Source organism: Mirounga leonina, unplaced genomic scaffold (genome assembly GCF_011800145.1).
Source record: "Mirounga leonina isolate KUSES-001 unplaced genomic scaffold, KU_Mleo_1.0 Mir_54, whole genome shotgun sequence".
Taxonomy (NCBI): Eukaryota; Metazoa; Chordata; class Mammalia; order Carnivora; family Phocidae; genus Mirounga; species Mirounga leonina.
In genome coordinates, this window is record NW_023270812.1 from 6,737,620 (window position 1) to 6,750,152 (window position 12,533).

The 12,533-nt window shown below is 42.7% G+C and overlaps 1 long non-coding RNA gene across 1 annotated transcript; it reads right to left on the reverse strand.

Annotated features, from left to right (window-relative positions):
• Window positions 1-381: 381 nt before the first annotated feature.
• On the reverse strand, window positions 382-8,220 carry LOC118001835. Its single transcript, XR_004676854.1, has 2 exons — window positions 7,923-8,220; window positions 382-709 (listed from the first exon to the last, which is right to left on the reverse strand). It is a non-coding gene; the product is annotated as an uncharacterized LOC118001835 (long non-coding RNA).
• Between the last annotated feature and the right edge of the window lie 4,313 nt (window positions 8,221-12,533).

The window sequence follows — 12,533 nt, forward strand, 5'->3', positions numbered from 1 at the left end:
CTCTCCTGTCAGGGAGAAAAATGGGCAACTGCACCAGAAACCTCCATCCTCGTGATAAATGCTGTGATGGGGTGAGTAGGGAGTGCCAGGGCATCCAGAGGAGAGACAGCTGACCCAGGCTGGGGGAGTCAAAGAGGGAGTTCCAAATTCAAGACTTGCCCACCAGGCCGCAGAGAGGTCCCTGGAGGGAGAGAGTGCAACAGAACAGGGAGAATGGGAAGAGAAGTGCATTTGAGAGACCTCTGTCGTGCTCCAGGTGAGGGGTCAGGGAAGCTCATTTATGACAGTGGGGCAGATAATGAGCAAAAGAAAGGCATCGTTGCATGGACAGCAAGCCCATCAGCTATTTTTTTTTTTTTACAAACTTCATGAAATGCCGAATGTATTGAAAAAACTTTATGACTCAAACAGAAAACAGTTTTTCTTATTTGAAGTTTTCACTGGTTCTGCCAGCAAGTTCCCCTAATCCTTCCAAATGCAAATTTAATATGAGACAGATGCGTTGTGATGAGTAATACAGAAGCCCAACTTCCTTGGCCCCGGTGGGCCGGAGCGCCTGCGAGCTGGCCTGGGGGTGCTGGGCAGTGTCTGTCCTCGGTCGACGCACGCAAACAGGTCTGAGCTCATTTCCTCTGTATCTGCTGGAGCGCCACTGAGTGTGCTTCTCGCCCCGCTTTCCTCTGTGACTATGTTGCCTGTTCCGTTTGCCCTGCACCACCACCACAACAAAAATGGAGATGAGAATCAACTCTTTATTTCAACAGCAGAGAAAGAATTATTTCGTTAATTGGTATATTGATATCCCAAGAACTGCTTACCGTGCCAAGTTATTAAGAATAAGTAGACGAGGGGCAAATTAAACTTTGAATCACCTGTTCCTTTGGGCAAGATACATAAACTAAATTGACTGCAACCAAATGTCATATTATTTACATGGCGTGAACAATTTATTTCCCAAAAATGTGCTCAACAAAAGATTTGAATTTGCTCTTAAGCGTATAATGGATCCCACTTAATAGTGACGCTCTCTGTGTGCCCTTCTCTCTATAATTAAATCATATGCAAAAATGTCACAAAACAAAATAAAATGTATTTATTTCAGCCATATCTTCCCACAGCATGACATGAAGTCTGAAAAAAAGAATCGCTAAGCATTTTTATGCCATCTGTGCTGGTAGGGGATACGTTTCCCAAGCACGTCACTGTAAAATGTTCCATTTTGAATTAAGCATAGTCTACTTATTACTATCTAGTATCTGGCCGAATGAGTACCATGTTGGACAAAATTCCAGATCTGATACAATATTCTTACTTTCCTATATGCTATTTTTTTTAGCAAAACTAGTCCACCATAATGTCTGTTACTGGATTTCAAGAGATCCGAAAGAGAGGAGTCATCAACATATTATTGTATTTGTGTTAAAATCTCCATGCTTCTTCATCTGAATAAAGTTCCAAAAGTATTTTCTAACAATTGAAATTATAGCTTCTTATAAGCAGAATATGGATCACTGTGACAACTTGGGTAATGACATTATTTGGAGCTGATAATCCCCTGTTGCAGAAGGAGAGCTAACACTTCTCTACAATCAAAAAAACTGTTGTTTCACTTAGCTTATGAAGCATAAAGTTATAGCCATTAAAACTTCTGCTTTTCCAACAAAATAAACCTAAGGCTTTCCTTTGCCGTTATTATGACTAAATTTTATGAATACTTGTAGAAAATTTTATCTCCTATACTCAATAAGGCCTTCTCACAGTTTGTTTATGAGATGTGAAAATCCCATAAATTTATCACGGGGCTGCTTGATTGACTCAGGGAAACACCAGAGTTCCAGCTTCAACACAAATGCAACACGACTTAGCGCAGTCTGCGTGATCCTTCCAAGTTTGTCTCCCAGATGCCATACATCACGTCATTGTTTGGAAACATACGTGAATAATAAAATGTAACCTTCTTTACGAATGAAAAACACTTTATTTTTTAATAAAAGATTTTATTTATTTATTTGAGAGAGTGAGCAAGAGAGAGCACAAGCAGGGGGCGGGGGGAGGGGGCGCAGGGACAGAGGGGAGGGAGGAGCAGTCTCCCTGCTGAACAAAGAGCCCGATGAGGGCCTCAGTGAAGGACTCGATCCCAGGACCCTGAGATCATGACCTGAGTGGAAGGCAGATGCTTAAGCGAGGCACCCTGAAAAGTACTTTATAACTGTGTTGAGCTCCTTCTAGTTATAATCTTCCCAAGTCAATGATATTTAGGCTAAAACTTCAAACATAGCTAAATTAAGAAGATAGGATTTACTTGAAAATAATTTAACATTAAGTTGTCCATTTTAATCATGTTAGAAAAGCTACAATTTTTCTAAAATTATCAGTTATACAGTTTGTCATAAAATCAAGGGCTGGATTTACCTATCTTGATTCTACCCAAAGCTCTGAAAAGATTGAAATTTCCATGGAGTTTTGGAAGTCCCATGTCCTTTAAAACCAACCCCACTATCTCCTGTAAGCCACTTTTTAAAAAATTTAAATTCAATTAATTAACATATAATGTATTATTTGTTTCAGGGGTACAGGTCTGTGATTCATCAATCTTGTATAACACCCAGTGCTCATTACAACACATACCTTCCCCAAAGTCCATCATCCAGTTATCCAACCCCCCACCACCCCCTCCCCCCCAGCAACCCTCAATTTGTTTCCTAAGATTAAGGGTCTCTTATGGTTTGTCTCCCTCTCTGATTTTGTCTTGTTTCATTTTTTTCTCTCTTCCCCTATAATCCTATGCCTTGTTTCTTAAATTCCACATATCAGTGAGATCATATGATAAATGTCTTTCTCTGATTGACTTATTTCACTTAGCATAATACCCTCTAGTTCTATCCATGTTGTTGCAAATGGCAAGATTTCACTTTTTGATGGCTGCATAATATTCCATTGTATAAATATACCACATCTTCTTTATCCATTCATCTGTCAAAGAACATCTGGGCTCTTTCCATAGTTTGGCTATTGTGGACATTGCTGCTGTAAACACTAGAGAGCAGGTGCCCCTTCAGATCACTACCTTTGTATCTTTGGGCTAAATACCTGGTAATGCAATTGCTGGGTCGTAGGGTAGCTCTATTATCAACTTTTTGAGGAACCTCCATACTGTTTTCCAGAGTGTCCCTTAAGCCACTTTTGACGATGATAGTGTGTGCAAAGGTGATTTGTGGACTATTAGATGAGACAAAAAGTTTTCACCCCCAATAATATTATTATGATGATCATGATAATTGTGGCAGTGACTCTTTCCAGTGTTGGTCCCACGTGTTCCCACATGAACACAGTACTTTTTTCTGTGATATTAATTTTATCAACTGATTGTCTTTATTTTGAACATTCTTTTGTACCCTGCCTTTGATATTGACCTTCAGTGTCTTCTGTCTATGGCTTATTCTTCCATGTAACTGCAGGGTAGGGTCCAAATCACAGATGTTGAAGTATCCTATAGGAATCATTAGAGGCAGTCCAAAATACATCTGTCAAAGCACTGAATGGATTCTGCTTGTGTCCCTATTCTAATTCAAACAAACAAAACAAAAAGCCCACCCGAAAAAGACTTTGAGTCTTTTTTTTTTTTTTTTTTGTTAGTGAAAATATGACTTTCCTTTGGGTCAGCTATGATTCCTTACGTATTCACCTCTTAGATGGAGCTGAGCTTTTCCTCAGGTCCAGGGAGGACCACCTTTACCAAAAGAGCAAATGAATCCATTTCAAATTCTCACTTTTTTTTCTGTGAACTATATTCTCTGGTCACCTACATGAATATTTTCAAATGAGATTTTTTCAAGTGCTTTCCCTTCCTAACTTTCATGGAGTACTAGAGGTTGTGGCCATAATATTCTAGCACAAAATATGGATTAATTTTCAGTCTGAAAGTTTGAAAGTTCACGTACTGATTTTGCCAATTGCAAAGGATGCTGATATTTGAATAAACACTTCCAGAACTGAAGCTAATACCATTCAATGGTATACATGGTTATTTCCTCTTTCTTTTGAAATCCAGAAGGGTAGGTCTACTTGTTCCTAATTTTGTTATTAGTTATTAATTTTTCTCTAGGTGCTCTGCTGAACCTTCTTTGGACAAAATATCACAAAAAAAAAAAACAAAAATGTGCAGCAATACGGATTTAAATGAGAAGTTAATTCTGGTCGTACCTTTTTTAATTAATAAAAACAGTCATGATGAGGATACATTACACTGAGCAAACTTAGGATAAAATTAACTACAGTGCATGGCTTCCCATTTGATGTTCAGGAACCTGGTTTAGAGAAAGAAAGGAAGTACCACCATTCTTCAGCCTGGAGAAGACAAGGTGATGGTGGCAGCAGATGGCTCCGTTTCTGAAGGAGATGTGTTCCCTCACCTCTCCATTAAATGTCTTTACATTAAGGGTCATGTGCCTGCAGTTTTCTCCAAGTGCCTCTAGGGGGTAATCTTCCATTTTTGGTAACGACCTCTCTAGTTGGTATGGGACCAACCTCACACATCTTTCAAGGAGAAGCCTTACTCTCTTGTGACATAATCCACTGCCATAGGGTTAACTAATCTTTTATACTCATTATTCTTCTTGTGCCTGATAGCTGGGAAGAGTCTTGCATCAGGTAAGCATACCTCTTAAAAGGCATAGTCTCCTCCATGCATGTGCCTTTACTGTCTGTCACAAACATCCCACCCAGTGGCGGTCACTTCCACCTCTCCAAAACCAGAGCTAAGCCTCTTCTCAGCTCTTCTTCTATAGGGGTATTCCAGTTCCCTCACCTTGTACAACTTAGATCTTTTTGTTCTTCCTCTTATTCTCCTATTCACTTTCATCTGTAGCCTATACTTAATCTGGAAATCTCCATATTATCTTATAACACAGCTCCTAAATGTCATTTTATCAAATGAACTACAGAAGTGAAAGGACTTCACCTGTGATGATAGCAAAATTCTCAGAAATTGTTAGGTTTGCTTTTCTGTGGAACATGAACATTATGACTTTTGCATCAACAATTAGTAATGTAGCTCATTTAATTTGGTTTTGATATATCAAAAGACAAAAAAATGCACGTCCAACCATAATTTTAAAAACAAAACAGAACATGTTGGTGGCTACATTAAGAATCATTCAGTGACAAGTAGTATTTTGAAGAAATGGTCACTATAATGTGATATTGCCTGGGAAGAACGAACTCCCAAGGGAGGAGAATCACAGTGCCGATAGTTAGTAACAGCATTGGCAGGCTGCTTACTGAATCCCGAGCTGTGTGTTAAACAATGTATCTGCTTTATCACATTTTATCTTCACCACCCAATGAGGCAAGTATTGCTGTTCCTACTTTACAGATGAGGGAACCGAGGCCCAGAGAAATTATACCATTTGCCCACGATCGCATAGTATTGGAAGTGGGACTCCCTCAGTCTGTGTGCCCTAAAGCACAGAATCCTATCCATTCCCATTGATGTATCAATAACAGCACGACAACTACAGTTCTTCTCAGTGGCAAAAGGATTCACTACTAATCCAGAAATAAAATAAACTTTCCCCCCAATTTCTCACGATCTCTAAATCTATACTGGTCAGCTGGAACAGCTAGGCAGTGAAAAGGCAATGGAAGTATATGAAAGGGTGAGAAGAAGAGACAGGAAAACTTAACAGGTTGGAAAAGAACCGTCCTTCCCTGGAGTAACATGAGCCTATGGGTTATGAGGTCCTTGTGGAAAGTTGACCTCAGTTGGCCCAGATTGGTAGCAGTGCCCTGAGGACACCTCTCCTAAGAGTCTGGAAGAGTCAGCTCTCCCTGCTGGCAGCACATGGGTGGGGAGGGGGCATTTTCCACCACAGACTCTACCATGCAATTATTTTTATGTCAAAATCATAAGAAGACCTTGGACTTGGCACACAGTGTTAATAGACCTGCACCGAGTTAGGACCCTGTTTGTCCTTGGTCTTCTCCTCAGCAAGAGCCCCAATAAATATGCAAATTACAAAAGTGTCTTCCAAACATAAAAATATCTTTCCTTATAATCCCAGGAAGCTCTTAGCTTCTACATTTTATTAAAGCCACAGTTATTATTTTAGAACAAGGTCTTGTGCCTTCTTGGTATATACTTAAAACTTGCAAATCTCTTTTTAATGTCTTAAATTTGCAGCCAGCATTGGAAATTTGCAATTACCCTACCTTGGTCAACTCAGAAGGTTTTACTCCCTCAACCTAAATATGCCAGCCTTAACTTCACATGCAATTCTCTAAATGGAAGTTACCAAAAATACAACACAGATAACTGAATTTTTTTCTACTTCAGTTATTTTAATTGCCTGAAACTATATTTTGCTTAGACATCAGGGTAAATAGGAATTTGCCCCAGAGAAAGCCTTTCGACCCAAGTCATTGAATGATTTTTATTAGTGCACACACACACATACACACACGTGCGCACACACACACAATCTGAGAATACATAAACACTTCAGCAGGACTTTTTCCTGGGAAAAAGAATACAGCATGCATTGATTAACACAATTTCTTGCTTCCTTCTCTTTTACTGGAGCCTGAAGCCCAGATGAGAGAGCTTTGCTGGGGAGTCGGGAGATCTGGGTTCAGGGCATGCTTTTGGCACTGAAGAACTGTGTGATCTCCAGAACATTCTAGATTTCTTGCCTTCAGTTCCTTTCTTTAACACAAACATCGGTATGCCAATTCGATTTTAAAATATTCACAGACTTGACCTAATCATTTTTTAATACTAGGGACTAAACCTAAGAAGATAATTAAAGACAGGAAGAAACATAAATACCTAGATATTTTAAATGTGTGTTTAATAGTTATGGAGAGACGGAAATAAGTTAAATGTCCACCAATATAAAAATGGTCAAATAAATTATGTTTTATTACTATGATGGAATATAATGTTGCCATTTAAATGAATGAGAGCATTTTAAGGTCATAATAAAATTATCAAAATATAAAATCAAGTTAAAAATCAAGGTATAGGGGTGCCTGGGTGGCTCAGTCGTTAAGCGTCTGCCTTCAGCTCAGGTCATGGTCCCAGGGTCCTGGGATCGAGCCCCACATCGGGCTCCATGCTCGGCGGAAAGCCTGCTTCTCCGTCTCCCACTCCCCCTGCTTGTGTTCCCTCTCTTGCTGTGTCTCTTTCTGTCAAATAAATAAATAAAATATTTTTTAAAAAATAAAAATCAAGGTATAGAACATATGTGATAGAGTCTTACTCGTGCACTAATGTGTGTGATTAAGTACACACAAGGAAGCACATAATGGCAGTGATGGCTATTTCTTGGTAGGGAGAGGATACATGACTGTTCTCTTCATCCTTTGCTTTGTTTACCACCTCTTCTACAATAAACAGTATAATCAGAAAAAAAAAAGTTACCTTAAAAATTAAAATATTGGCTTGAGCTAAATTCTCTCTAAATTTCTTTACAATTTTAAACATTTATTCCATAACCAAAAAAAAAAAAAAAATTCAAAAGTAACACATAGGATTTGGAATTCCCAAAAACAGTCAGTCCTCAGGACAGAAACATTTTGTGCCATGGTCCCAGCTCATCCAGGGCAACACGGTAGAAGAGCTGCGTGCTGGGGCCATAAAGATCCCATAACCCCTTTTAGGAACCCCCAATACGACTGTTCTCCATCATGACATAGGTTTCCTCCTCTAGACTCTATCTTTAGGCTTTTGAATCCTGCAATAAGGTAGGAGCATCCTAACTTATGTAAGAATCATCCCTTTGCTCTTCTATCTCCCCACACATTTCAAATGATTTTTGCCTCCAGACCTCCAGAACATGGGATAGTGATTCAAGTCTCTGCTTCCCTTTTTATACAAAATGCTTTTAAGGTCACTCTTTCTACACTAAAAAGCAGAAAAGTACCTTAGTGGGTGTCTGGAAGTTCCCAAAGCAGCAGTCCCCACCCACACTTGACCAGCACTTCGTGAGTTCCTGGTTTAAAATTGTAGAGTGGTGGTGTCTAGTTCCTCCGCGATCTTCAGGCTTTACTCTGAGCTCCCAATGGTAAAGATACTTAAATGCAGAAAGGTTGGCATGCGTTCCCTTGAGCAGCTGCTAACTGAACATTTATGACGAGGCAAAAAAAAAAATCCAAAGTAACCAAGTAGTTCTTTCACTACCCTTTGTAAGAGAATGCATGACTCAGGAATGCACAGCCATCCACAGTGCTCCTCCCAAATAGTGCTGTTGACCTGGAAATGATTTCTTATGTGAAATCTCCTTTCCCTCTGGCTTAGAGGGCATGTTGCCATCCAGTCTGAACATGGAACAGAGGAGCGAGAATTTGACTCGTACCATTTCCAGCTCCCAGTGCCTAGTCATAGGATCATAGACATGTATTCTACTACATACCAACCCATCTATCTCATTACCTTCCTGTAGAGCCATAGCAAAGCCATGGCTAACTCATGGAAAGGGTTCTATTATAGGGACCATTCAGGAGAATCGCAGACTCCAAGTTTGTCAGTTGTCACTCTCAGGTCAGGAAATGATTTCATGTATTCAACTTATACCTCTCATAACAGTGTGTCAGTTTCTTACTCAATTTTCACTCAAGGTGGAAGATAGCTGGGCATTATCTCTATGACTATTATTGCCATGACAGTCACTGTGGCTAATGGTGCTGTGGCCACTTGGGGTGCCTACCTTTACCTCAGTCACCTCCTTTAATCTTCACAGCAATCATAAGTCGGAGGTCTCGTGTTTACCTTTTTATACACAGGCAAATGAAAACTCAGAGCGATGAAGACATTTGTCCAAAGTGCAGCTAGTTAGTAGCAGAGCTAAAATAGCAACCCAGGTCTCCCACATCACCTACTTGTATAATTGAAAGCTACTCATTTCCCCCTTTCTTAATCTTCATTAGGCAAATTGTCCCAGACTCTCATCCTATTTCCTAACCCAGAACTCTATTCCTCTAAATTCGTTGCTGATGTTGTTTGTTGAGAAGAAGGGGCACTAGATTAGTATTTTCTCTGAAACCTATTCTTTTAAGACCTGCCCTTTGGGTTTGATCTGAGGGGTTGGGGGAAGGAGAGTTAATTTTAACTCGAGGGTAACAATGTCTGCTCCAAAATCTCTCAGGTTGGAAGGGGCTAAGGAGAGTCTCTTGGAACTGTGTTTGCAGAGTAAGCACAGAATTCTTACTTAGATTGTACACTTATTTGAGTCGGTTTGGTGGGGAGAGACATAGGAAGGCCACAGCACGAGGTTCGAGGGTACCCCCACCCAGCCACTTTTGATGCTACCAATCCTGAGGAATTGTGGGCAACAATTATTTTGGGTGGAATACTTCAGGGGATTTCTCTAGAAGCCCAAGGGGTGCATGAAGGCACTAGTTGCTGGAAATACAGCTCCTGGGGCGCACGATGGGGCCTGGGAGAGGTTAGGTGTCACACAGCACGTGAGCACAACATGACAAAGTGCTAAGCCAGATGGGATCCGAGTGACATCCATCAGAAGAGGAGGAGTAGCTCTGCTTCCTCAGGTAGCATTTCCATCAAAGGAGCTCAGCACTTTTCAATTATAAGCCAACATTTCGCTTCTGGGTCAGGATGGGTCAGAAGATAAATTGGCTTTTTCCGTTTTGAATTTCCAATCTTGGAGACTAGAATCCTTTCTGATTTAATGTTCCAGTTCTCCTAGGGCACCTGGGTGGCTCGGTTGGTTAAGCGACTGCCTTCGGCTCAGGTCATGATCCTGGAGTCCCTGGATCGAGTCCCGCATCGGGCTCCCTGCTCGGCAGGGAGTCTGCCTCTCCCTCTGACCCTCCCCCCTCTCATGTGCTCTCTCTCTCAAATAAATAAATAAAATCTTTAAAAAAATAATAATAATGTTCCAGTTCTCCTATGCAAAGCCCAGGTAACACATCTTTTCTGTTTTTTTCTGGGTGCTTACCTAATTTAGGGATTTTGACTTCCAAGTCCAAATAACCTTACTCAGAGGAATAGCGAAATACAAGTAGATGAATTGAGTGATTACAAAATGTTAGTTGCTCCATCTTGTTTTCCCCTCCCTGTGGGGGCTTCTTCAATCTGTCTGCATACAGGCACTCACTTCGTCTTCACTCCTCCTTCACTCAGCTCCTTCATTTCCTCAGGTGGCCAGGACTGTAATTGGCCACAGAGGATGGGCAGGAGAAGCACACACATGTCCCTGGTCCTCTTGCAGTTACAAGAAAAGTTGTGCACTATCCAAGCTGTGTTACAAGAGGTAAAACTGTCCTACTCCTTAATAGACACTTTTCCCCGTGAATGGAAAACAAAGGAAGGTTCTCTGTGTTCACCAGCTGTCCTGCACAGGTAGTGCACTAGCCGGACCATGTCCTTGACTCTGTTTCTTTTGATTATCATTTGTCTATTCACTTAGTTAATGTTTCTTGAACACCTGTCCAGTAATAGGCTCTGTTAAGTGCTAGAAATGGAAAGAAAGAGGAAGGAAGGAAGGGAGGGGGGGGGGGGGGGGGAGGGAGGGAGAAAAGAAGGGAGGGACACAGGGAGAGGGGCAGAAACCCAGGCCAGATTCCTACTTTAAGGAGACTGCTTCCAAGTTCAGGAGATAAGCTGTACAAGGGCCATAGACAGATGCCAATGAAATGCCATCAGAGCCTGGTTTTAGAGATGAGGAAAGTTTTCATAAAACATTTCACCTAGACTTCCAAAGCAAGGCAGATGGGAAAAGCACAGTCTAGGCTGAGGGATAGCGTGAGTCAAGGCTTTGAACAGAAGCAACAGGTTTGCAGCAGTCGTGGCCCAGGAGAGCCTGGAGAGAGGAGGGGGCAGAGGAGTAGCAGAGGGTGTTTGAGGACACGCCCGGAAGCCTGGCTTGATGCCACAGGCAGTAAGTTGCTGTTGAATATTTGCAAATACATGAGCGGCATAATCACCACTGTGCTTGGGGCCAGAGAGGGTGGCAACTGCTCTGGGGAGCTGGGGCCGGAATCAGGTGAGCGGGTCAGGAGGCGACCGCACTGCCAGGGCAAAGAGCAGGAAGCCAAACCCAGGCGGCCAGTGGAAACTGCAGGAGATGGCCAGCAGGGGCCGTAGCACTGCTGGGGCCCCCCAGGCATCACCCATAACTGAGCAGCAGTTCATTACATGGATGGTCAGGGCGCAGGGAGGGAGAGAGAGAGATTGGGGAGCATCCATGTGAAGCCAACAACTGAAAATGTTAAGCTGAATAAATTACCAACCCAAATCTTGTGGTGAAGAAGCAAAGTAAGCCGAGAACAGTTCTATTCAAGAGCACCTGTATGTGAGGGCGCCTGGGTGGCTCAGTCGGTTAAGCAACTGCCTTCGGCTCAGGTCATGATCCTGGAGTCCCGGGATCGAGTCCTGCATCGGGCTCCCTGCTCTGCAGGGAGTCTGCTTCTCCCTCTGACCCTCCCCCGTCTCATGTGCTCTCTCTCTCTCTCTCAAATAAATAAATAAAATCTTTAAAAAAAAAAAAAAAAAGAGCACCTGTATGTGAGAGGGGAAAGAGGGGAGAAGATGAGCCGGAGGGTGACCTAGAGGGCCAGAGCTTGGAGAGCAGAAGAGCCCCAGGTCAGAGAAGCCCACAGTAGAGAGTTTCCGAAACCAGGGTCTGGACACTATGTGGAAGCCACAGAGAGGGAAGGATGTGAAGACCAAGCCTGAGGAAGGGCTCCAGGCTGCGGCATCTCGGAGAATGTGTGGCCTCCGAGAGAGAAGTCACAGCAGAGCGGTGTGGGTAGAGGCCAGTCCACAGATGGCTGAGGGATGGTAAACCCCTCTTCTGAGAAACTGGGTAATGGACAATGGGAGTAAAAGAGCATTGAGAAAGAATGAGAAAAGGGAGGGTTTCTTTGGGGGGAGGGGGGAGGTGCGACCATGTTTTCCCAATCAGAAGAGCCTTGTGAAGACACCTGAGCTGGCTCGGGTTCCTCTCAGGCGCTTATATGGCCTCGCGGACTTGTCCGCAGCTCTTACCCACTCACCGTGGCTCAGTAGGTGCGTGTCTTCCCCACTCCAGCACTTGTTCAGCAGAGGCTCCCATCTGCTCCACCTTGTTCTCCATCTGGCACTTCAAAGATGGCCAACTGCAGATTCAAGACAGAGCAGGGAGCATTCATGTGAGAAAGTTCTGGAATAGGGAAAAAATAGATTGAGAGCAGAAGGGGCTCGGCCAGGAGGAACAAGAGTGAAAAGGAAGACAGAGAGAATGTGAGGAGGGTCCTGTGCAACGTCAAGCCCGTCTCCCATGTTCAAGTACACACTGAGGCCGGTGCTGCCAGATGCTGGAAACATCCATTCTCCCTTTATTCCTTAATAACCAAATTGCTGTTTTGTTCAGACCACTGCCCTCAGCAGCAAGACAAGATTCATAACTACCCCTAAAGTTGGGCATGTTGACTAATTTGTGGCCAGTGACAGAGGGGAAGTGTTGTGTGGCCTTCCGCTGGGGAGGGCAGATCTCTTGTCCTTCCTGAGCCTGGAACTCAGATGAGAAGGCTGA